We start from the raw sequence: 27664 nt of genomic DNA on the forward strand, positions 1-27664 counted from the left end.
CATATATGATAAATATGTGTATAATATATCATGTATAAAAAGATTTATCATAAGGAATTGGCTCATGTGATTACAGAGGCTGATAATTCCCAGTATCTGCAGTCAACAAGCTGGAGATCCAGGAGAGCTAATGGTGTACTTCCAATCCAAAAGCCTGCAGACTCAACCTAGAATGAGCCAGTGTTTTAGTTAGAGTCCAAAGGGAGGAAACAAAAATTGATGACCCAGATCAAAGGCTGTTAGGCAGAAGGAATTTTCTCTCACTCAGTCTTTTTATTCTATTTAAGACTTCAACTGATTGGACAAGGCACACCTACATCAGAGAGACAGCAATCTGCTTTATTCTGTCTACCAACTCAACTGTTAGTGTCATCCAGAAATATCCTCACAGGCACACCCAAAGTAATGTTTGTAATATGTGCACCCCGTGGCCCAGTCAAGCTGGTACCTAAAATTAGTCATCACAATAGTATTGTTTTTTTAAACCATATAGCTATGTATCTAAGTGTCTCTATATATTATATCAATCTATCTACTAATCTCATCTCTATCTACCTAGCTAGCTTTGTAACCATCTACCTATTTCAATCATCAAACATAAGTTACTGAGAATCCCACCACACAGCTTATCCCAAAATCTCTACAATTTCATTGTGATTATCCATCCCTGCCTTGTCCGTATCATGCTGATTGTACTCCCATGAAAGCGGTGGCTGAAGACTCTTTGCGTTGTAGATTGCATCACAACCATCATATGTGAAAATTGTTTACCCAGTTATTAAAGTTATTATAAATCCTCTGGTCACAAGTCTGTTTTCTGGAGAGTTTCCCCCAAATAAATGATGTACTATATTTTCATCTGGTTACAAGATGATCCTGGCTTAGTTAAGCAGGCCTGCAATTTGTCATCAGTTATAACTTTTAGGCATGTTGCATATTGATTTACACTGATTTCAAACTCTATTGATCAGTTTTTCTCATGATGCAAAGTTTACTCATCTTGGACTAAGAGAAATTTCTTTCATCATTCTCATTTTTCTTTTTCTATCCTTTTTTCCCTACTTTCTTCCTTTCTTCCTCCTTCATTTATTTTCTTTATTTTTCATCTACCCATTCAAAACATATAATAAACATGCATCATAATGTCAAAATCGAAGCCCAGAAGTTTGAACTGTGTAAAATGGGTTGCCATATTGCAACAAAGGAAACAAAATGACTAGGGTAAGCCTGCTATGGAAGTTTGGAGCCAATTACCAATTGCACGGCATGTGTGTCACCAGGGATTTGTGAAAGATTTCTTTGTATTTTTAGAATGTCTGCCATGAACCTAGTACTAACTGGAATCTAACGATAAGGAAGTGGCCAACAAGACAAAAGCTCTGCCCACATGACACGGTCTAGTATAAAATACAAATAAGCAAGTGTAAGTCACATAGTAAAACATTATATGGAAGGAAAATCTAAAAACAAAGAAGAGTAAAAGGCAGTGGCATGTTGAGGAGGAGTTGAGACAAATATGTACATGCTCAGGAAAGCAAGAGCATATATAACGATTTTCGAAAAAGGCAAGGAGGCTAGTAAACAAACGAACTGAGCAAGTAGAATACAAACAGAAAATGAGATCAGCAATATAGCCTAAAGCCAGATCATGTGGATTCTTGTAAGTGGTTTGAGGATTCTGAGTGGGATGGGAAGATTCTAGTGGGTTTTGACGTAAAAGCCACATTGTATGATTTATGTCCTAAAAGGATCACTTTGGTTCCTGTTTGAAGAATTTAGTTCTGGGGTTAAGGGAAGAAGTAGAGAGACCAGATGGTATGAAAAACTAAGTAAGTGTTGATGGTGGCTAATAGGATTTGTGAATGCCCTGGAAACTGGCTATGGAAGATTTCTGGCTTAAGCCACTGAAAAGAAATATGTTTCCTGAGACGCAAGAAACACTGGGAGGAGAGATCAGCCTAGCTTGATTTTCGACATGGTAAGTTTGAAATGACTATTAGATATCGAAATAGAGTTGGTGAGTAAGCAGTTGGTATCTGGAGTCCAGTGGAGAGGTCTAGACTGAACACATCATTTGAGGAATCATCACTATCAGATAGTATTTAAGCCTGTGAAGCTGGAGGGGATTACCAAGAGCAGTAGCCAGACCACAAAGCCTCAAATGTTTAGAGGTAAAAAGCTGAAAGAAAACCAGTAATAGGGACTGAAGAGGAATCCATGTGATAGGAAGAAAATTAAAAGAAGATACGATCTTGAAAACAATGTGAACAAAACATCTCAAGGAGAAAATTTTATTAAATTATTAAATTATCATATGCTTCAGATGGGCTGAGCAATATAAAAATTAAAAATTATTCATTGTTTTTAAAAGTAAAAATCATTGGTAACACTGGTAAATGGTTTCAGCAGACTGATGCTGGCAAAATCCTCATCCTTGTGGATTCAGTAAAGAATGGAGGAAGAGCAATTTGAGACAATAGACATAAACAAGGCTTCCTAGGAATTCCACTGTGAAGAGAAGAGAAGTCGGGCACATCTAGGGGAGGATGTGGCATCAGATACGTCTGTTTCTGTTTCTAAAATTGGAGAAATAGCACCATGTTATAACGCTGATTGGGATAATCTATGAGAGGTTGGTTTTAAATACAAATGATGTAGAGAATTCTATGGGAACAAGTGGGAAGACAAAGTATTTGTGTACAAAGGCTGTTGGTAGTTTAGATAAGAGAGTGCGAGCACATGGAAGGTCTCCTGTAATTGGTTTTATCTTGTCAGTGAAATAGAAAGCAGGGTCATTGGCTAAAAGCGAGGATGGGTTCCTGGTAGAGGGAAGAAAAGAATGTCCTGAAAACTGTAAACAGGAGCAAAGAGGACAGCTTTCCCACTGCCAGGCTTAGTGATAGAGGACTGTGGCAAAAAGCTTGAGACTGCTTTAGAAGCAGCTGCGCATTCAGGGGAGAATCACATTTTAATAAAAGTAAAAAAGGTGAAAGAAATTTTCAGAGAAGTGAGTGGACATGAGAGAATGTCACTAATGACCGAGGTTCTCACATGCTGCTGTCTGCATTAAATCGATAATGAATCTTTCACGTACACTGGAAGACAAGTCTGAGTTTTCCCCAGGAACTAGTTATTTTTTCACTGACTCTATGAACAGGTTTAGCGAGTCCAAACATCTCCTGACATGGAAAATGTAAAAGGCCATAAACTAGCTGGAGGGCATTCAACACAGATTACAGTAAAAAGTGGAAAGACGTATTACTCCCTTCCCGGTCACTGGGCCAGGCTTATCTTAGATGTCACACCATACTCAAGAGGAAGACCTATCCATTGAGTCTTAGAAGTTGATACAGTTTATCTGGGAAAAAACAGCTGACAGTATTAACAGAAAGCAGGATTATATATATTTAACCCTATTGGATCAAAACTCTATCCTGAAAATCACCTTGGAACATTTTTGAAGCAATGGAAGAAGTTGTATTGCTAACTGATGTGGGGGCTATCAGTTCTAAATAGCACTTTTCTTTTGTCCAAGAGATCATAGTGCTTCAGCCTCAAACACACAGGAATTTTGGGTTCACTTTTGTTTCTTCCATAAATCCTAAAACCAAAATAAAATCTTATTTCAATGTAGTACATTAATGGAAAAAAATTGTAGTTTTCTATATTTAGCCATTTATTTCTACTCTAGCATACGCTTATGAAGACATGGCTCACAAATGGCCCTTAATCTGTTACACAATGTCTTTCTAATTATCCAACAAAAACAAAAGAAGGAAAATGTTTAGTTTCATGTGACTAAAACAAACAAACAAAAAACCCCATCTATGTGGCATTCTTCTCATTTTCCTTGCTATTGGATTATATTACAATAGAGTGAAAAGAATGTGTAATATAATGTAACATTGATGTTGAACTAAGAAATTGGAAATGGAAAATTAAAGCATTTGCCTGTGTATGTGTGCATAATATCTACGTTTGTGTCTGAAAGAGGGGAAATTTCATCTGGAAACTACCAGAGTAAAACCTCAACAATCGAAACTAATTTTATCATATACAGAAGTAAGTGAACAGCATGACTTACAAAATATTTTTTAATGCAGCTTGATTATTTCCGAATCACGTAATAAGCTATGTTAGTTCTACAGAGTTTATTTGAACTCTTGCCTAACAGAGATCTTTAGAACTCCTTATAAAAATAGATGAAATGACTTTCAAATTATCCTATCAACTGAATGAACATGAGTGATTTAAATTTCCCATGAAAATTCCATTTACACTAAAGGATAAAAAGTTTGTTTCCTTCTTTCCTTTCTTCTTTTCTTCCTTTTATCCTTTTACAAAGAAAATATCACCTTTAACCGCTGTCACAATTATTAGATGGTCCAAATGACAGGAAACTGCAAAAAACTGTTTATTGATTAAAATTATAATAAATTACTTTTGCTAAAAGCATGTTACTTCTCTCTAAATCATACATTTCTCAGTAATATAATGCTGAAAATAACACCTCCATCATGGGACGACATGAAGGTTAAATGAGATAACCTTTTGAAGCACCCAGTCTATTGCCTGGTACTTAGTAGGTGCTAAAGAAATGGTAGCTTATTTTTCAGTAAATCAGTGTCCAAAAAATACTGCTTGTGCTATACGTCCTACTTTGTAACTAAATGTCCTACATCTGTTACCTGACATTACTCATTCAGTTCCTCTTACCCAATTTTGCATTATTCCCAGTATTTCTTATGACAAAAGAAAACACATATGTTCCTTTTAAAATCTCTCTGCCTGCTCATGGCCCCATCCTCATGAAGTTTAACACTTTTAGATTGTCTTTTGAAACAGCAGTGTGAAAGGGTTTGTACTTAGGGGACCAAAAAAGAAAAGAAAAAGCAACATCTTTCAAAACAGAAAAGGCCATGTCTGTACAAATACATCAAGAACACAATTATAAAACAAACAAAACAAACAAACAAACAATGATTTGCCATAAGAGTTGACCAATGAGGGGTGGAGGGAGGAAATTTTATTTTTTATTTATACTTTTTTTTTAATTGAAGTATAATTGGCTTACAATGTTGTGTTAATTTCTGGTGTACAGCATACTGATTCAGTTAGGAGACAATTTTATATGTTCTGTCTTTACTCACTTACAGATCATCTCTAATCTTTTGAATACTGCTTGTTGGTATTAAAAAATCTTTTGCATAAATTAGGATAGACTTATATTAACAAATGACCCCTAAACTTCCAATTCTGAGATGTATGTCAATTCAACGTATCTTTGCTAAGCATTCAGTTCAGGTCCCCCAGATACTGTGATTTTTAGTTTGTTCAAATTCCCTATGTTCTTTTTGTACTCATGCCCCATTTGGTATTTATCCAAAATAATGGTAAGTGCTCAAAGAAGAGAGAAGCATAAACAGATCTAAATTTCAGTTGACTGTGGTCCAGCTCTTTAGCAAAATGGAATATCCCAAAGTACTCCATGATTAATTAAAGATGCCAGAATAGAGTAGAATTAGTTACTGAATCATTGGAGAACTCTTCCCAACTGTTACAGTGAAATGTTGAGAATGAGGAAAGGATGGATTGAAACCCCCAAATATTATTTAATTACAAATCTTTTTGGACTCTTCAATTTTAATAAAGGATGTTAACACACAGCATTTGTATAACTACCATTGAGATTTCCAGAGAGTAAAATTTCTAGTTTACTGTTACCCAGTTTCCATTGAAAGCATTGTTGAGAGCAAATAATTCAGGAAAGATTATTTGGTTAGACCAATATGTCAAACCAGGCTGTTCATGAGCTAGTGATGGATACCGCTGCTCTCTCTTCCTCACTGTATTGTTCCTACTAAAGTATATTTTATATCATGCAAAGTAAATTTATCAATGAATATGTAAAGAATTTTGAGATCCTCAATAAAGAGAGGAAAGATGGAAAAGTTATCTTTCTTGGAGTCCAATAATGGTAAAGCCTTAAATTTTTTTTTTAATTTAGGGAATATAGTATAATCATTAAAAACACATGATATATAACTGAATTTGGATAAGAGTTTCTACTAATTAGCCGTGGAACTTAGAGAAATTATTTAACTTCATCGACATACATGAGATAATATTTTCTGGGAGTATCCAGAACACAGTAAGACAGGGACAATAAAGGAACTAATACTAATTATAGCCTGATAGTTAATTCTATTATTGATATTAGTATTTTTGTCTGTGTGTAATTATCTCTTTTTAGGTTACCAATTATGTAAGCCCTTTCCATTTGCACTTTTTACAAGGTAGAAAAGATGTGGGTACAGATAGGAAAAAACCAATAATCTGTCCAGTCCTGGGCATCCATCCAGGGACCAGATGGTCACTACAATCCACCTGGATGCATGTAATTCTGCAAATAATACTAAGTTGGACTTCCTTAAGTGGAATTTAACCACAGAGGAGAATGACTTGAAATTATCTAATTATATATTAGGTAAATTTATTTTAAAACGCTAATGAAAAAGCTAAATAAAGACAAACCACTAATTGAAAATTGACTGGATTGTGTCCTAGTGTTTGGGGACTCTGCCTCTCTTTTTTTTTTTTTTCATTGAAGTATAGTCAGTTATAATGTGCCAATTTCTGGTGTAGAGCATAATGTCCCAGTCATGCATATATATATGTATGTTCATTTTCATATTCTTTTTCATCAAAGGTTATTACAAGATATTGAATATAGCTGTCTGTGCTGTACAGAAGATATTTGGTTTTTTATCCATTTTTATATATAGTGGCTATCATTTGCAAATCTCAAACTCCCAAATTTATCCCTTCCCACCCCCTTTCCCCCAGTAACAATAAGATTATTTACTATGGGGGACTCTGCCTCTTAATCTTACATTCTTTCCTGTCCTCTCCTTATTAATGTTTTCAAGGAGCTTAAAATGCCCCACTGGAATCTAATAATGTCCACTAAACTGCAACTACCACTCTGCTTTTGCTAACTTGTAACAAACTCTTAAAATCTGCTTCTCATTCCTCTTGTGCATCCCTTCTTTCATTTTTATGTATTGTTTTTCCCTTCTTTTCAACTCTTTGTATATGTATATTCCACTGCCCTTGTGTTCTCCTAAATATTTTTTTTTTCCTGAAGATTGTACCCTCTGTGCAATAACATTCTGCTGCCTTCCTCTTACTTTTGTTGTCCATTAACTTCTGTCTGAATGGAAACAGCAATCTCTTATGAAATCACTGTGTTACTTGGGTTGCAAGCATTAATAATAAATGGTTTATATTTTCTGTGGTAATGGTCACTTGTAGTTCCAAATGACATTTTGCTGGCTGAAATGGGACTATTTTTGTCCTCAAGAAACAATGATATTTTGGCAAAAAAAGACTGGCTATAAGTCAGAAAGCCACTAGAAAAAATGGTTCCCTTAGGAAACAAAGCAAATTATTTCAGATATTTTGTGAATTCTCTACCCACAGCAAAAAGAATGACATATCTCAAAAACAGAAAACTTTTTAAAAATGATTTTAATATTAATTCTTTAAGACCAAAAAATATTGCTTGTGGTTCCACACAGGTAAAAGCATCAGTGCACAGATAAGCTTAAATTCATTTTAAAATCCAAAAGCATGTGTGTGATTTAGCCTGATAATTATTTTCTAGCTGTGGAACTATGCAGGTGTGTTGCTTCGCCACTTTAAATATTAATCTAAAATGTTGTCTGACAATATCCACAGCACAGTCCCCAAAGAACAACTATTTGCCTGGGAGAAACCCAGATATGGAGTTAATTTAGATAACTGAAATAATTTGCTTCCTGTTGAACAGGGAGAATTACGCACTTTACTTTCATCTGCACAGCACATCCCCTCATGGAGCATATACTGATAACCTCATACTGGCTTCCCAGTGGTTGAGGTGAAGTCACAACCAACTCTCTAGACAAGTTTCATGACAAGGGGGATTGAGCAAGAGCTTCTCAGATGTCATCAACAGTGAGACCAACCATATAAACAACAACAAAAACATGATGTTCTATTATTGAAATTCCTCCTTTGTGAAAAGGAGAATGAGGGACCCTGAAGAACTAACAGAGTTGTTTTTCATTTCCTGTTTAGCCAACGCCTTGTTCCAGAGTACATGCTTCAAGAGCCTGTTAGGACACTCCCTGCTTCAGGGGGCTTACAATCTAGTTGTGGACAGAGACTAAATTAAAAAGTAGATCAATAATGGGAGAGGGAATAGCTCAAGTGGTAGAGTGCATGCCTAGCATGCGTGAGATCCTGGGTTCAATCCCCAGTACCTCCAGGAAGAAAATAAATAAGTAAACCTAATTACCTCTCCCTGCAAAAAATTAAAACAAAAAGTAGATCAATAAATAGCAAGTCAATGAAGCATTTCAAGAGACTGGTTCAGAACTCAACAAAAGGAGATGGTAGGGTTATGCAGCATTAGTGGACACTGTCAGGAAGAGATTAAAGCAGTACTTTGCATCAAAAAAACCCAACAGAAGCACAGTTAAGTTGACAGGATATTAAAGGTCCATATTATCTGGATAAGAGGGACTTTAAAACATCTCCACTGTGGCATCAAGGTAAAATTATGAAAGGAGAAACACTGTTGCCATGTCATAAGCTAAAGAGAGTGAGGGTACTACTTGTGCAATGGAGGTACAAAACCCTGAAGTGACAGAGCTGGGGGATGATATCAAAATATTTACAATCCAGTTACAGCTCCTAAACATTATTACCTATGAATAGCCTGATTTTAAACAATATACTTTTTAGGAAATACTAAAAACCCTAGAAGGCCCATTTATCCACTTATTAAATCATGTATTCATGCACTAATTTATTTCACAAACCATTAATGAGTAAACGGGAAAATGCTAGTCACTGGTAAAGAAGCATGAAACACTGACTCAGCAGTGGGTAAAAATATCTGAGCAATAATTGCTAATTTTATCAAATACATTTTGAGCAACTATCATATTCCAAGCACTAAATACTTTGGTATTTAGTGGTATAGATTCTTTGTTAGTGGTGGAGAACCTTTACAAGTTATAGAAATGAGATGGGCTGACTCTCAGAGGGTCAAAAAAACATGATATACATGCAGCTCCAAACTGGGTCTTAAGTCTCAGCTGACAGGGATTTGGCAAATGAACAAACACGTTTTGTACTGTAGTGATCTTAAATAAAAGTGATAGTTTACATTATATGATTTCAAAACCCTGGGAAAACACTAAATCCAAGCAAGTTGATTTTCCATTTGTTCTTATCAATAATTCCAATAATTCCAATTCAATAATTCCAAATTTTCTTCAGAAAAAAAACCCATAGCATCTCATGTAAAATTCTTCTCACTGTCACCTCATGTGTCTTCCTAGTCCTTGACACTTTCTGCTAAAGCCCTATCAAAAAATGTACTCTTCTGAAAACATCTATGCCTTTTGGAGTCTTTATTCCTTTGCTTTATGATAGTTATTTTTCTTACAAGACCAATATTTCTACTCTTTAACTGTCAAAGCCTACTGATCCTTCATGAGCTCACTCTGCTCAAACAGAATTAGCTTTTTCTTCCATGGGCCCACAGCACTTCATTTTTTAATTGTTGCTGTAACATTCAGACAGCCTATTCTTTCAGAGTCATTTGTGTTTGTATCAGATTCCCTTATGACAGCTCAAAACCAGAAATTCAATCTTAGTTTTTATAACTGCCCCAGAGCCGGCGCACAGTAGCTTCTCAATGAGGGGTTGTTGAGGGAACCAAGATTAACGTATCTGTAAACTCACTGTGTGAGACGTACCGTCTAGACTCAGTGAACCATGGAGCTTGCTCTCCAAGTACAGAAATAATTTCAGAAAATAATTAAGTTTATAAAACAGAATGTAGACCTTCCTATTCCAAATAGTTGTGGATCTTTCATGTAAGGATCCAGCCTAGCAGGAGTACTGGACTGTGCTCCAGAGCACCGAGTTCCTAGCTCTGGGTCGACAATACTAACTAAGAAACGTAACCTCTCTGAGCCCTCCAGATCTCAGTGACTTCACCTGAATTTAAGAGGTTGGACTCAGGCATCTCTAAAACGTTTTCAGATCAACATCCTAAAATCTAATCTCAAGAATTAGCCAATGGAAGATAAAAAATATTTCCACAGGAGGAGCTAATCCATTGGAAAATATCATCAAGTAGCAAAAGGAATCATTTTTAATGTCAAGATCAATGCACTAGTTTTCCGTTTTTGCCACTGAAATGCATGAAGAATAGCAGAGCCTACAGCATTATCACAAAGATATTTGGTATTCAAAAGGGCACAATTTCCAACATAAACTGAAGTTTTTAATATCCTCTTGGAAATATCACACGACTGCCTCTAATGAGACAGAAACACTCGATCTGCCCAAGGAATAGCAGGTGCCAAATCACCATTACTTTCTCAAAGAAATATGAAAGCAGCAAATTAAATGTCAGGGATTTGAAAAAAATTGAATAAACTTAAAAAAAAACTAGTTATGCAACACTGTCATAGATCTGTAAAGAGAGAAAAGTCCAATTTAAAGAAATACTTACTAAAGTATAAACTCAACAGTTGACTTTAAAAAAAATTATCTTAAAATCAAGTTTCAGAATACACACACATATACACATATGCATGCAACCACACACAAATTTGAAATACTTACAGCAAAATTAAATTAGATTATTAACCTACTGGCATTAAATTACACAAAAGAAAGATATTTCTTTATTTCCTCTTTAGAATACTCCCCATACACCTAACAACTTGCTTTATAATAAGTGAAAAAATATAAATTAAAAAATGATCTGACTAAATTGAGTTTTTTTTTTTTGTCAGCCCTAGTCCTATCACTTTGGATGTCTCCAGGTCACACTACAGGTTTGTCAAATTGGGCCTCAAAAATAATTTTAATATTGAAAATGATGTATCATACACTCCAACTGAATTCCTTAATTCAATTTAACAAGCATCTAAATTGAAGGCAGAAATTTTGCTTTGCTTCAACCAACTCTTCAGAACTTCATTTTGGAATGTGGGTGTCTTTGTGAACTACTAAGAATGCTGTCTGGTCCTGAAAGATCTGTCGACAGGTATGGGTATTCTCTAACTAGCAATAAGGAAATGATTTTATCAAAAGCAGAGAACAGAAGACTGACAAACGGTATTCAAGCATTCTGTAGTCTTTGCAACTTCTTTCTTTATAAATTGCCTCTTCATATTTGGCAGAAAACAGCTGAGGAGAAAAGCCTAGGCCATCCTAAGTCCTAATGCAGCGGTTACCCCCAATCAAACCTCCCCTCCCTAATTCCACATTCAAAGGATCACCAACATCATCATACTGCACCTTTACTCTGACTTAAAATCTGCCCTTCCACTCTAGTTCTTCTGTGACTGCTCTTGCTCAGGACCTCATTTTCTTTCACTTGGACCAGAACAATGGCTGCCTACTTGTCTCCCATTCTCTGTTTTCTTAGTACATCCTCAACACTGCTCTCAGCATCATCTTTTCAACAATGGCTGAAAATGTAATTATTTCAGAATCCTACTCTAAACTCTTCAAAGCATTTTCATTATCTCAGAACAAAGTCTAAACACATTTCCATGCATACAAAAGCCTTCCTAATCTGGCTATGTACTGTTCATCTCCCATGACTCAGCTACCCCACGTATTCTGCCCAGCAGTATGTGCTTTAAAATTCAGTACATGATTTGATATTATGCCACCTTATGGTTACATGCATAAGCAATTCCTTCTGATGGGAATTTCTATCCACACTTTAGTTTAAGCTATTCCTCTTGTGTGAAGTTCACTCTAGCAGAATATTGGGTGGGCTCCTTTTTTCCCTTCGTATTTGGAAAAGTTATTACAAAAAACTACTTTTACCATTGTTTTCCTGACTATGTTTGTGTTTGTCTTCCCACTAGAATGTGAGAATCTTCATGAATTAGTGCCCTATCTTCATTATTACTTCCCCAGTGCCTGGCAGAATGCCTGACAGGAAGTAGGTACTTAGTAAATGTTTCTTAAAGGAGCAAGGAAAGAGGAAAGAAGGAGGGAAGAGGGGAAGTGAGGAAAGAAGGGAGAAAAGAGGAAAGAAAGCAGGGTTTAGTGGAAGAGAGAAAGGAAAGAAGTAACCTTCTAGCATGGAGTAGTGTTTTGACAAGACACTCTGTCTTTATCTTCTCCCTTCAAGCCCTTATATCAAATATTTTTTCATAGTGATACCTGAACAAAATAAACCCCAGGAATAATCTTAAAATGAAATGTGTGTGTGTGTGTATGTGTGTGTGTGTGTGCATGTAAGTGTGTTTAGACAAAATGGCAACCTGCAACCTAAAGGGTGCATGAGGGGACCCTGAGAGAACTCAGGTGTCAGACAGTCCCCCAGACTTCCCTCACTGACTTGCTGATAGGGAGAAGGAGCTCCCATTTCTATTTAATTCTCCATCTAGAAACGCCCCTTCCTTTACCCCAGTCCCAGTACTTCTTCATAGCTATGATTCATTTATTCTCACCATCATTTCGAGATAACAATCCCCTTTCCTGACTTCTGCATAGGCATACTCTAGTGATGGTACAGAGACAAAAACAGCCCAAAGGGGGAAAAAATCAATATGAAGACAAATTCAAAAAAGATTTATGCTCAAGGATGAAATTATGGATCGCTGGACCTAAAAATAGAAAATCCCATTTAAGATGTTAGAATGGCTGCATATAACTAAAGTCTGAATAAGACAGGAAGGAAATGGGTCATTTAAAAGAAGAAAAGAGCCTATGCATTTTGACCCAACCATTCCATAAACCTTTAAGTATCTCCTTGTATAGGTCATTGGGCTTGACCCTTTATGAGAATAAGAAGAAATGTAAGACACAACTTCGCTGGTTTAAAATACAGGTAACTGAAATGACAATATAAACAGCCTTCTCACCCTCGCCCACTAAGAGAACAACTGAAAACCTCAGAGAATTTGTAAACTTTGAAGTAGAGGCAGGAGGAACAATTAAAAGGCAGAAAATGCTTAGAGGAGCTATTGCAAGCATCTGGATTCCCATTTTTAATTTCTGGACTCTATGCTTCCTGATTTTACTTGACTTTTTGTTATTTTTGTCAAAATTCTACTATTCATGAAATTCATGATAAAATTAGCTTCTTTTAAAAACTACAATTATTTCCAAGAATGTTACAGAACTATTGCTTTTTAAACATAGGAGTTTATCTGAACATATAACAGTCTTCCTATCAGACTAAAGTCAATCACAACCTGGACCAATTTGATGCAGGAATAGCAGCTAATTTGAGGGGAATGTGAGGACTCAGTAGTGGGGGTAGGAATTAGTTTTTCTTCTGCCTTTTCCATATAGTAGCCTTAAGATGGCAGGAGTAGATAGAATACCTGTGGGATGTACATGAAGATGGGGAAGAGGTTCTAAAATCATTTCATTTCCTGAAAAATAAAAGAGGAAGTCCTCTTTCATCTCATTAAGTTTCTTTTACTCAATGACACTCTACTCCTAAGAGTCAGAATTCAGGTTAGTGATATACATTAGCTATGCTGTGGATTTAATATGATTCTGTGTATTAATCAGAAAACCTAATCTCCCTTTGGCTTTGGATCATTTCTATGAAAGCTACGTTCTCTGAGTTCCAAGCAACTGAGTTGGAAATTTCTTGAAACATAATTCTTTATGAGGTGGCGTTTTCCTCTGCATGAGTGAAGTACTCATAAAAAGAATGTCATAAGACCATTTAAACAGGTGTCATATGTATAATGTAAATATAAAAGGTATGAACTCATAGGAAGAGGAGGTTCTTTTTTTTAGTTGAAGTATATAGTTGACTTACAACATTTTATTAGTTTCAAATGTACAAAATAGTAATTTGATATTTTTATAGATTATACACAAAGTTATTATAAAATACTGCTTAGGTTCCCTGTCTGTACATTACATCCTTGTGACTTATTAATTTTATACCCAGCAGTTGGTACCTCTTAGTCCCCTTCATATACTTTGTCCTTCCCCCTACCCATCTCCCCTCTGGCAAGTACTAATTTGTTTCCTTTATCTGTGAATCTATTTTTGTTGCTATATTTGTTTGTTTATTTTTCGATTCCACATATAAGTGAAGACATACAACATTTGTCTTTCCCTGTCAGATTTATTTCACTAATCGTAATACCTTCCAGGTCCAACCATGTTGTCGCACATGGCAAAATTTCATTCTTTTTATGATCTAGTAATATTCCATTGTGTAGGTATGTTAATGTGTGTGTACATATGTACATCACATTTTCTTTATCCATTCATCTGTGGATGGACACTTAGGTTACTGCCATATCTTGGCTATTGTAAATAATGCTGCTATGAATACTGGGTGCATATATCTTTTCAGATTAGTGTTATTTATCTTCAGAGAACACCCAGGAGTGGAATTGCTGGATCATATGATAGTTCTATATTTAATTTTTTGAAGAACCTCCATATTACTTTCCATAGTGGCTGTACCAATTTATATTCCCACCAACAGTGCACAAGGGCTTCCTTTGTGGAATCACATAAAGTTATATATCATCCTTTCTAGTACGCAGTCTCATAATAACTAGACAGGATGGCAAGCTACTTGTTTTGTTGCCTTTGCCACCTTGTTGAAATCAAGGCATCATGGAACTATCGTTATATAAACAAATCAGCTAGCTAACTGGTTTTTGAAACTTGAAATACAAAAGGAAAAGTTAAGGGCCCTGTTCACATGCTTGATCCAAAAGCAACAGAAACTAGCCTTCAATGTAAAGGACCTGTAGTAAAGGGAAAACAGCGAGATTTTGGAAGCTGAAGGAGAAGAATTCTATGAAGAATGACCACCACATAGCACCCACCCGAATTCCTTCAGAGGAAAAAGAGTTAGGCTTATATCCATCATCCCTGTTCCTCAGGATACATCAGGATGGAGAAACAGCCTGGGGGGGGGGGAGGGGGTCTAAACCTCTGTTAGTGTGACTATTACAACAGGATTTCCAACACACCTTCTTATTCTGCTGATAAGTTATCCTACCTTCTGGGCCATGTCCTTAAAATGCACTTCTCTGGTCCTCTTTGTCATTTCGGGTTTTGTTTGTTTGTTTGTTTGTTTTTTGTCATTTCATTTTTTTCCCCACTGACTAGGGTACCAATGGGAAGAAAAGACCTTGAGCAACTACCTACAATCCAAAGATGAAAGCTGTCCGTAAGTGGTTAGCAGAACCTTCCATCGCTAGCCCTAGACTACTGATCTTTTGACAGCTACAAAAAGGAGAGACAAACTGTTACTTGTTTAAGCAGATTTTTGGTCTTTCTGATATATCAGCTTAGACTGTCCTCTAACACAGGGAAGTAGAAGGCAAATCAAACACAGCCAAAGAGGTCACGGTATTTGGGTATTAGTCAAAGTGAAATGGGAAACTTATCGTTTAAACAGGGAAGACATCACTGAACAGTTGGAGTAGAACTCAAGAGATGTAAACAAGAAATACAAATTAGTGACTGGTTTGATTATAGGTAGTTACTGAAATCCTGATGCATATTAGATTCCAAAAGAAGTGGAATAGAGAAAAAAGGTGCAGGTCATGTACAAACTGGGGGAACTCCAATATGCAGAGCAACTGGTAGAAGTTAATTATGGAGGTTAATTAACAAACAGAATAGAGAAGGAATAGCCAGAGAAGTAGAGAAATAAAATGCTAATAAAATAACCACAGTTGCCCTAATTTCTATAGTAAACATTCAGAATATTTTTCCTTGGGGAATTTATATTTTATTTATTTTATACATAAATTTCACCCAACTATCAGATATAAGAATTGTATTAAACTCAAGTGAGTTTAATAATAAAAAGGAAAAATATTTGAAATATACATAGATTCCTCAAATTTCAGATGCTTACCTTCCAAAATTAAGCCCTCATATCAGAATATTAACTGGATGTATGAGAACACCAGCCTCATCTCAGTAAAGAATTTCAGATGCTTCATTAAGTATAAAATAGAATGTAAAGTAGAAGTGTAACATAGAATAATAGTAAAACATACTTTGTTAAGTGTAAAATTACTCTCTGTCTCCTGTTCTGAATGATTGGTTTTCTGCCATCTTTTGCATTTTCCCCACACAGATCAGTAAACCACATGAAAATATTTCCTCACAAGCTAAGCCTTTTACCTTTTAGTAAGTGGATACCTCTCAATCAGATTCCTGGGAGAAAATAGATGGCCAATTCAAACAAGGAACTTTAATGAAAGATTCATTTACAAGGTTAAGGAAAACTGACAAGAAATGGTGCAGTGCCTTGGGGCCAGCAGCAGCAGAGAGCAACTACTATCCCCCACCTGAAGGAAGAAGAGGAGTCAGCAGCTACTGGAACTGGACAGAAACACACCTGTGAGAGAAGTTTACCCAAAACAAACTAGAGTGTAGGATAAAGACAGAGAGTCAGAGGAATAAGTGTATCAGCTTCACTTTCCTCCTGCCTTCTGATGTCCTACCAGTGCATCCTATTGGCCAAATCCAATCAGAAGTCAATTATCAGCTCCTCTTCTCCCAAAAATGCTGCAGGAGAAGAAGGGTAGAGAGTGGATCTGGAGATGCAAACTGAAAAAAGGTACCTCTTCAGTAGATGAAGATTCTGGTTATAGTGGAATAGGTACTATGAATAAATATGGTGTATTGTGGGAATGAATGATATAGCAGAGGAAATCAAAAATAGGAACAATATCTTAGCTTTTCCCCAGAATGAGAATATTTATGGTATGATACCCAGTGACTCTAAACTCTGCATAAAGACAAAGGACATCTGGGTTTTATGTGTCCGCCAGATGGTGTGGGATGCTCAAAGAACTGGGTAGCTAATTTTACACAATAACCACTTCTAATAGGAGTTTTATGTTAAAACCTCAGACATGCCTTTACCAGCAATTGTACGCCAAGTCTGGCTATAATAAATGTGCTTGATTTTATAGCTAATTCTCCAGAAATATCACTTTTTTGCCTTCCTTCAAAATCTTTGCCCTGTTCAGCAACTCACGTTTTAATTCTATAACCTTCACCGTTTTGATCTTTTTCTGCCCTGAAGTAGTAATTCTCACTATCCTGGGCACATATATGCTATTGTGCATTTGCTTAGGAGATTTGGAGATACTTTTTTGCCATGAATAACAAAAGCCCTATTTCCTGAGTACTAAGGAAATTCCAATTACTACTTCTATCTTTTCCCGAGGTCCTTTAATGGCCTTTAAGCAAATGTTGCTCTCTTCCCTAAAAGAGTTGCTGCCTGTGCAATTTTCTCAGCTTTTAAACCTCATCACAATTTAAACAGGTTTTGAATGATCTTCCCACTTTGAGCCAGAACACAGATTTGAGTTTCTTGTGCTGTCTAATTTGCTGTCGCAGAAATGCTTCTTTATACTTTACCTACTTACAGGCCACACCCCTCATATAAATGATGGGGGATACAGATGTGGCAAAGCACTCATCTCCCTGCAGTTAGTTCTGTCTTTCATATTATCCAGTTTCTGTTTTCCCCCATTGGCGTCTACCAGCTTGTTTAAAATAAAATTGCATGCCTCCTGCATGTTGGCATTTTTCATCTATCTGAATTGAATTTTATTTCCTTTTCTCAAATTGAATCAGTGCTTGTGGGAAGGATTAGCTTTCAAGGAGTGAAGAGCAAAGTCCCTCCGTCCCTCCCTTCACGGTCATGAGGTGAGAAGAGCAAACACTTCCATATTTTATGCAAACATTTCCTTTTTTTCCCTAAAACTGAAGGTCAGAAAGTGACAACTATTTGATAATGGTGAAGGTTCATTCAAAGTTTTGCATGTGTAACCAACTGAAACACAAGTCTTTAATGATGACTATTTCAAGACATACTGGACTTTCAGTGAATGAATTTTCTATTTTAAGTCCTTCATTCATAAATTAATGAAAACATATTCTCCTCTCAATTACGTTTCCCACTTATAATTCTTCAAAAGCCCCTCATTATCCTAAAGATAAAATGCAAACTCTTCAGTGTGGCACAGAAAATTCCCACACTGCTGTCTGACCTCATCCTGCAGACACTTCAGTAATAGCCGAGGGTCCCAACGTGCTCTTCCTCACACCCCCACGTTTTGGGACTTGCTGGTCTCTTGGCCTTAAATGAACACCATGCTCCTCCCAAACCTGCTTCTGTATACATTTATTTCCACCACCAGCTATAATGTGCTTTAAGACTAATTTAGGAATCACTTCTATAAAGCTATGCTCAGTGTTAGCTGAACTGAGAAGAGAAAGCAATTGATGATCAGACTTGTATCAATGAAAGTGAAAGCTATGCAGAGCGGGCAAAAATTTCGTTTTTACTCTTATTTTTATATATCCATACATCCCTGGTGCTGTTCTAGCTACTGGCAATATAACCATGAGTAATGAGGGCCCATACCCTCTAGGACATGGTTACCTCTGGCTGAATAAACTCATCTGTAAATCAGTATTTACAGCACATTTAATAACTGTTACATTGACAGTGTTAAAGAATGCTAGAATAAATCTCTTCTTTACCTCAGCTTCAGCAGAGAAATGAGCAAGAGAGATGACAGGGTATACCTCCAACCCCATATGTGGTCCCCTCGTCAAGATCAAAGATATAAAAAGGATATGAAAAACTGACAAAGCGGGTAAAAAGAAACTTGCTTACATCTCTTGGATCCCTCATCAAGCTCAAGGATGTAAAATGTGTTTGAGAGAGGAAATGAAAAAACAACAGTAACAAAACCCAAAACTACTGGAGAGATTTCCTCTGAGTGAAGTCTCCCTCTCCAGATACGGGTGATGCCACCTTCTACCACAAATCCTGGTGAAGAAGGACCACTGGCAGAACTCTGACATAGATTTTCTGTGGTTAGACACATAAAACTGGCACCAGACCCCATTGAGGCTGACTGCGGACTGGGGCTGGCTTACCTGTAAAGAATCTAGAGGACAAGATAAAAGCTGACTACCTGCTCTGGAAGCAGACCAAGGAGAGTGATAATGGAATCTACCTGGATTCCTAGAGTCTGTCAAGGAAAAGGATACATGGCAATTTCCACACACCGTCCGGCAGTGGGGAAAACAGGCATTACGAAACCTTTGAGTCCTGCCCAATACAGTGGCCCAGAAACATGAGGAGACTTCAACAGAAAGAGTATGAAGTTGTTCAGCCAGCTGCCCAGGACAGAGAAAAGAACTCCTCTCTGAGTGTGGTGCAACCACTAACGTCAACTGAATTGCAAGAAGGAGAGCCCAGCAGGGAATCTGTAAAGATCCCAAGGCACACAGTGAGACGGTCAGCTTCAGTCACCTGCCTCCCCACACACCAGATACAACTAGCAGCCCAGTGGGTACAAAGACCCTCAGCTAAGTCAGAACTGGCTTACTTCCCACTGCTGTCCCATCGCTATGCACCACCCCAAAACTTCGACTTTGGCAGAATGGAGGAGACAAGTAAGGAAGAAGACAAGTAAGAAAGAAGAGCTACTAACCATGCTATAGGCTTCCAGTGTGAAACCAGCTGGAGATGAATGAGAGAAGAATATTTAACAGAGAAAAGCTTCTGTTCTTTGATCATTACAAAGGACATGCTAATTTCTCAATCAAGACTGTGTTTGCTACTTGAAGTAACTTTGGAGCTGTCTGTTTCTTCTGTCAAAATATTAAAAAAAATCTAATAGAACTTTAATTTCAGGACAGAGAAGTTCACTCTCACTGAAAAGAAGCATTGAGGATCAATAAAAGTCAAAGAGAAATTGCATTTTGATGATAATTTACAAGTCATTTACGCTCAACAGAGAACAAAGCTCAATTTATTCTCCAAAAATCATTATAGGTGACTTTTTTCTTTTATTTGATGTTTCTGTATTTTTAAAAAGGGAAAGAAAACAACACAGCTGATTTTACCAGCCATCATTTACATTAATCGTTTGTCAAAGTTCCTACTACAAGGAAAGCTCTTGGCTAGGCACTGCAGATCAAAACATGGGGGAGCGGGGGAAGAGCTGCACAACGTCAAGTCCAAATTCCATACATGTTTAGGCACTGACTTGTGAATCTCTGCAAACTGCTATCCCTGTCGTTCTGACCATCACCCCTACCCCGTGCAACACTGGCCCCTCAAAAAAAGAAGAAAGAAAGAAAGATGATGATAACAGTGAGAAGTGACTGACAGTAAACTTCTTATGTAACTTCAGAGAACACTTCTATACCTATTTCACGGAAGGCAGAAATGGTGCAGGGAAAAAAGGAGTCAGTACTTCGATAATCTGGAGAATAAATGCAAAAAATGGCAGAGGTATTAATAGAAAAAGTGAGGCCATTATGAGTGTTCGAAAAGAAGCCAAGAAGAGGTGAAAAAGATGCTAAGCAGCTGAATCTTGAGGTCTTCCCAAAATTTCCCATACCCCTCAATGCACATATTGCTATATATAGTTTCGTATTTTAGAATTTTTTTTAACATGCTAGCTCTAAAGCTGAAATCTTGTGTGAAGTTTTTATGCCCAGTTTCTTGGGTCACTTTGTAAGTCGTACCTCTCAGCTATGAAAATATATTTATTATTTAGCTTCCAACCAATGATGGGAATTTGGTTTTTACTACCACACAGTCTCCCCTCACTGTCTGCAGTAAATCTTTATCTCCTGCTTTGTGAAACACTGCATGATTATAAATCATAACAATATTAATGACTTTATTACACAGTCCTTTAGTTTGTCAGGGACTAGTGTCATTAGAAAAAGTACTTCTGGAGGTGTTTTCTCCTATCTATAACTTTATTTACTAGCCTCAAATATTTTAAAAGGATTTCTTTATTCAGTAAAGATGTCTAATGTTAAAAATTATTACAGCTCTGCTCTTTCTGACTAACAAAGAATGCTTGACACATGGTATACAATAGGGTCAAAGAACGGAGTATTGAAAGCAAAATTAAATAGATTACAAAACACAGTATTCATCTTAAATATGTTACTGCAATTTACAAAAGACTTAGATCATTTAGTTTACTCAACTTAAGTTTCTCTACATACAAATTAGATGTAAGATTACAGCTAATAAAAATTAGCTTCTTTTTTAGATTCTTCATAAAACAATTAATTGCTGGGAAGTTTACAAGTCATTAACTGTAAAAATACAGTTCAGAGAAAGTTTCATTGCCATCATCTTCCTTTGCCAATTCTGTAGATGATCTTTCCTTTGATAAACTGGCATATGCAAAAAGATGTCTCCTAGAGCCACTGAACATTCTACACATAATATCCAAATAATTATCATCATAGTATCCCAATACTCAGAATCAGAATTTTCTTTCCATTTGATTTATTCTTAAAATAAAGATTCATTTAAATGTACTGTGTCTTCTCCAAACACTCACAAGTTTAGCAGTATCATGAGCATGCATGGTTTCTTCAAGTAGATGAAAGAATGGAACATTTCAAGAGTCAGCGACCTCCCCATCTCTATAAGAGTTCAATAAAGACTGGCTAACACGGGCTATGGATGCAGTGACAGGACTTCCCCAGTAGGACTAACAGTTCTAGAGTTCTAGGTAACTCTATTTCTCCTCCATCTGTAGAGGATGACAATGAGGTACCCTGTCAGGAGATACTAGGAAGCTTAAGAAGGAGCCAATCAAAATGGAGAACTGGGCAGTCATATATAAATATAAAAAGAGAATCACTGAGGCAATTCAATAAACCCACCTGGGGGGAGGGTACAAACACAGGCAGACTGTTCTGCCACACAGCATCGTCTCTAACACCAAGCAGCTCTTTTACGAGTGGCAAGTACAGGATGTAATGTCGACATAACAGGAACGGGTTGTTTTACAAATGCTGTTTTTCTAGGCACGTGGAGCTGGAATCATGTTAGCAGAACTATACCGAGCCCTATACCCAGGTCATTTTCCCCAATAAGATGTACCCCAAGTCTTGTTCTGGGTTTGTGGCAGGCTTCGCTAACGACTGTGCCCAGTTAAAGAGCAGCCACAGTGACTTTGAGTTATGCTTCCATCCGCAACACCCCAGGCCCACAAGTCAGCATTTCCACTCAACGACTCTGGCGCTTACGGCATCTCACGGTGCAGACAGCAGTTATTGTGAGATGCCGCCCCTAGTTATCCAGGCAATCTCTCAAGGTACCAATTGTTGTTTTTGTTACTGTTCTGGAGACACAATTAAATGGGTTTTGGGCAATTTGTCCCAGCCCCATTTCCCCCATAAGCTATATAATTTCCAGTATATAGTTTTTCAGAATGCAGGGTTTTTCAAGAATCCAAGTGTGATGTTACAACAGAAACACCCGTACATGTTACCCTCTGTAGAGAGACTAAAGGGTATGCAACGCTGGTTTTGTTCGAATTACATGACCAGGTCTCCTTGTTTTGACTTCCTTCGCTTGAAGCGACTTCTGATAATTACCGGTCAGTCAAATGCAAATACCCAATCCGCTTGTCAAATTTCTCATGGGAAATTATAAATTTGCATTTTTATTACATATGTCAATCTCTTATAAACTTGGTTAACAGGTATCAGCAACAATTCAGTCAAGTTTAAGCACTAATCAAATTGAGTTTCTGAGCTTAAAAAACTGAGGACCAGACTCTGAACTCCTGGGAACTAACAGAGATTAATGATGCCCTCTAAGGTCTTAACTCAGCAACCATCTCACTTCATCTAAGGCTGACACCCCTTCCCACCTTGCTGTGCACCCTTTTAGGATGTCTAATTACTATACTGCAACACAATGGAGACCAATTTGGATCCAAACCCCCAACTCTGAATAAATCAGTTAATAAATCAATGTTATGCACTAAGAAATGATGGTATTTACTGGGAATTTAGAAGTATGTGGTTTTGAGATCTGAGAACTATCTAGTTCAGCTTTATGTTTCTAACCCCTGGTTTATGTAACAGTAAGGAAAATTTATTCCTATAATATTGCTGCAAAGGAAAGCAGTATAAATGATACGTCCATATACACTGTAGCCTCTGACAAAGGAAGTTCTTAGGTGGCTCAGAGCATCTCCTGGGGCCACCACATCAGTAGAAAGCTCTATAACTATCTTATCCAAAATCGCAGCCTCAAGTCAGTCAGAAGACGATACACGTTCTATTTAAGAGAAAAATAAAATCACTTTCCTCAAGACTCCACTCTCATGCTCAGACAGCTTAGTCAGGAAATTCTTAACTCTTCTGCAAACCTAATCTTCACCGCCTGCTCAGAGAGAGCAAATAGGACCACATTCTAAAATTATGATTAAAAAAGCTTACATGCTCTGAAGAAAACTTGAGATGTATCTAATCTTTATGCTCTTCTGACCCCCAAAACTACAATATAATTTTGAAAAAGGACTCTGAATTAGTGGAATAATCTTGAATTTAACACTAATAAACTGTCTGAGTTGGGAAAACCATGAGACCACTCTGAGTCTGTTTTCTCTGAGTAAAATGGGACCAACAGTGTCCATCATGCCTGCCACCTCACGGTGTAGCAAAGAACCACTATGAAAAATGCAATCCATTATGATGGGCTATATAAATGAAAGAGGGTATCACCATACTAAAATTGTAAAGATTTTAAAATATGGAATTCAATTTAAAAAATTCCAAGCTAATACAAACAGTAGATACAATTAACATGTATTTCAAATCATCAATATTAAATAAAGTATAAAGTCTGATTCTCTCTTTGAAAAGTTTCAGTGTTTCAGGGAAATCAGGTTAGCTACTTCAGGCACAAAAAAATAGAGGCAGAACCTAATGCCATTTACCGCTCACCCACCAATACCAGCTCCTGAATGCAACAGCACCTCTAAAGTTCATTCATTTAGCCACATAAATATCACTTAATCCCATAGCTGCTACATCCCTGTCTGCTGTGTACTCACATTTTTCTCTGGTTATCAGTTAAATGCAAGCATTATATTACCACCTTTTTTCTCCCCTGGTATACTTCCTGAATTAAGTACACTTAAGGAGAGAGTGTGGTCTGAAGTTTCTTTAATTTCCATTCTCACTTCCTTATCATTCCTTGATATATAATGCTTGGAACTGGTGATTTGTCAATTTTAATAGTCCCGAGCCTTTTGAGGACCCACAATGTTATCTTTTCATTTCCTAATTATTCAACTTCTTCCCAGAGAGACCTCATTTATGTAACATCTAGTCTTTATAGTTTTTTTTTTAATTTCAAAGGCAAAAGGAGAACGTGCACATATCGTAAGCATTAACTATTATATAATTTCTGTAACTGTTCTTTGGTGCAATAGCTAATCATACACATTTCAGCAATATTTGACAATAAAATAAGTAACAGTTAGATTTTTAGGTTATGCTTTAACAGAGACTGAGTTGGATTTTTAATTTTTAACCTCTGAATTCCCCTGTGTGGTTTACTGTGGAACTGAAGGTGATTCTCATTCGTATTCAGTTTCCTATGCAGCTTTCATCCTGTCCCCTCGGTGTTTCCTAACCTCCTGCCTTCTGATCTTCATTGTCTTCAGCACTCTGATGGAATATATTACATGAGCATTCAGTCTAAGTGTTCTTCAAACATCTTTTATTTCCCAATAAAAACACTAAGTAAAAGGCTTTACTAACTACACTTTGGGTAGAAATACCAAGCCTGACACAACAGCTGTAAAACTGCCTTGTCCTTATCAGGCAGTAATTACTTCTGGAACTGTCCTTTGAGTGCACTCCTGTATGTTTTATATTATCAGAAGCACATGGCTTCCCTGCTAGAAATCATGTACTATGATAACAAGCCTCCCAAAGCACCATATGGGCATTTCTGTCAGATACAGTCAGACTGCCTAAAACCACAGAGTATTTACAAAGACACAAGTGCAAGCACAAAAAGAAATAATTGAGTCTAGGAGGTTATTAGCTTAATTTTGGCATGATGAGAGAATTAGTTGAATTACAAAATGTAAGATTATCAGAAAGAGAAAAACTGATGAGTAGTTTTTACAAAGGTTTCTCTTCCCAGCAATTGGAGATGCAGGAAAAGTGTGACTCTTCTGACTATATTCTTCCCAAAAGGACCACTTGCTGGCCCTCAAGTATGCCATGAGTTTAATTCCTCTGAGAATGTACTGTTCACTCAGTTAAGAATGATAATGTTCAATGTTCTATCAAGACCCAGTTAAAATTAATAATTTGTTACATGTTCTCATCCTTATACTCCAGACTCATTACTCCACAGAATTATTCGCTTCCTTCATATGTCCTCATGGCATCTGGTTTATCTCTAGTATGACACTTATAGCATGGCTAAGTAACTGCTTGTATATTTTGCATATACATGCCTGTGTCTCTGCGTATATTGTGAGCTCTTAAAAAGACGGAATTATTTTAGCCATCATTGTAGCCCCAATACTGATAAGGTCTCATAAATTCAGTATCAACCATTTTTCAATAAAATAATTCAAATGTCATGTTATATTTAATTAACATAACTAGCTAATTAATTACTCCTATTTACTGACCCTACTCTGAGCTCTCAGACAACATTTACAACCGCTATTTGACATCTCACTGTAGATATCTCAAAAGCGCATCAAATTTAATATGTCCAAAAATACATTCATGGACTTCCAGTTCCTAACATGGATTTGGCTTGGTGTCTTCTACCTCAATGAATGTTACCATCCATCCAGCTGTGTGAGCCAGAAACCTGTATGTCACTCTTGACACCTTCGCCTTTACCATCTTCATTTCCATTTCGCTCACATTCCTCTTGATTCTGCCTGTTAAATACGTTTGAGTCACTGCAGTTTTTGCCATTTCTACCACCCTACTCTACTCCAAAATACCAGCACCTCAAGCGGCTTTTGGAGAGGTACGCTGAAAGCAAAAATTAAAACGTAAGTAAATGTGAATAAATGTATAGGGTTTTGATTGATGAAAAAAGACTTTAAAAAGAACGAGATGCTAATCACAGACTCTCTACCCATTAAGGTTTATCTGTAAAGACATGAGACTGGCCTGAAAAATGTGTCCCTTATGATAGACCCTCTCAGGGAATGTCTTGAGAAGTACAGCTGTACAGTTGGCTTTATTTGGCCTATCAATGAACACTGAACACCAAATGTAATATGGACTACTGTTTAGAGGGAGAGAGGGACTCTTATTTGCATCATGGCAGCAGAGGTTTCGTGAGAGGAAAAGGAAGACTGAGACTACAGCGTTCCCAAGGTTTTCCTCTAATGAGTCTTCTTTGATATTATTGAATTCTCTTACCTGAAGTTTGAACTGTAGTCATATTTTCCTCCGTTAGGCAGAGGTCCCAGGATAATCTCTGTTCTGCAGGAGTTCACCATCCACTGAGGAAGAAAGAAGTATAAAACATTTGCTACAATACAATATATTAGGATCATGTTTGGGCAACGGCTTAAGATGGTCAACAACCGAAGAAATGCAAAACATGCCTTCTCTCTTCCCTCTATTTCCTATAAAGTATATAAATTGTGTTTGAAGAAATCTATCCAATTGCAATTACATGCTCTTTTGGCTAAATGACTAAAACAGACATTTGAAGAATTACAGTCATTCAAAATAGCATAGCCTTTCATTGATACATGTTATTCTAGGTAAAATAAATAAACTATCACCTGCAGACTCAAAAGCCAAGCCAAGCTTATATTTAATGTTGAATAGGTTCACTAGCTTACGAAGGGAGAGCTCTGGCAGGGGTTCCCAGGGACAAAAAAAAGAACATTTGAATATTGAAAGGCAAAAAGAGGTTTCCTAAGAAGAGAAGGTATGGGTGAAGTATTAGCAGCAGAACAGTATGGAAAAAGGGACATGTGGTTAAAAAAAAAAAACCTGATGTGTTAGGACACAGTGGAAAGTGTGGTGCAGCTGGAACCAAAGACAAGTGGTTCTGTGGGTTGGACTGAGTGATAAGAGATGAGATGGACTGATTCAGTAGGTCAACACCAAATTGTAAAGCTCTATACAACATGTTAGAGAGTTTTCACTTCATCCTGTAATCAAAGACCTAAAAGAGGATTTTAAAAGGATTTTGTCTTACTAAGATTACTATGGTAGCACTGAGTTAAGACTGGAATAGAAAAACAATGATGAAAGTAAATTCCAAGAAAATTCTGAAAAGGTGTTTTGTAAAATTGTGATTTTGTTGGGTTAAGAGATTACAGGTATAACAAAGAACCATGAGGCAAAATGGATAGCGTCTGATGACTGGTATGAGAAAGACAAAATCTTAATAACTGTGATTTATAGTTTGATGGTAGATGGTTATAACCTTAACTGAGATAAAGAATACAAGAACAGGAATAGATTTTGGAGGTAATGGAAAATCATGAAAGTTCATTTTGGTACCTATACTATTTGAGGAAACTGAGGTATATTCAAGAAGCAATCAGATGTAAGTATATAAAAAGTTCAAGACTAAAGGCATAGATTTGAGAGACATCAATACATAGAAGATAGTTGACTGCATTGGGCAAATAAGTCTCCTTACACACATATAAAACATAGTTAGAAGTGAAATATAAAGGATCAAAACCTGTGGAATTCCAATGGGTAAGAAGCCTCCAGCAAGGAAAACAGGGCACTAATGGTTAGAGATCTA

The 27664-nt window shown here is 36.8% G+C and overlaps 1 long non-coding RNA gene across 2 annotated transcripts in view; it reads right to left on the reverse strand.

Annotated features, from left to right (window-relative positions):
* LOC140698286 (uncharacterized) overlaps window positions 1-27664 on the reverse strand; it is a 199894-nt gene that overhangs the window by 91339 nt on the left and 80891 nt on the right. Inside the window, exons 2-3 of one of the 2 annotated variants that reach the window (XR_012075965.1) lie at window positions 26311-26393; window positions 24116-24573 (exon numbers count right to left, since the gene is read on the reverse strand). This is a non-coding gene — a long non-coding RNA (uncharacterized lncRNA). Of the gene's footprint in view, window positions 1-24115; window positions 24574-26310; window positions 26394-27664 lie in introns of those variants that run through there. The other variant, XR_012075964.1, reaches the window with a different exon arrangement.

The sequence above is a fragment of the Vicugna pacos genome, chromosome 9 (assembly GCF_048564905.1).
Source record: "Vicugna pacos chromosome 9, VicPac4, whole genome shotgun sequence".
In the NCBI taxonomy this organism is placed as follows: Eukaryota; Metazoa; Chordata; class Mammalia; order Artiodactyla; family Camelidae; genus Vicugna; species Vicugna pacos.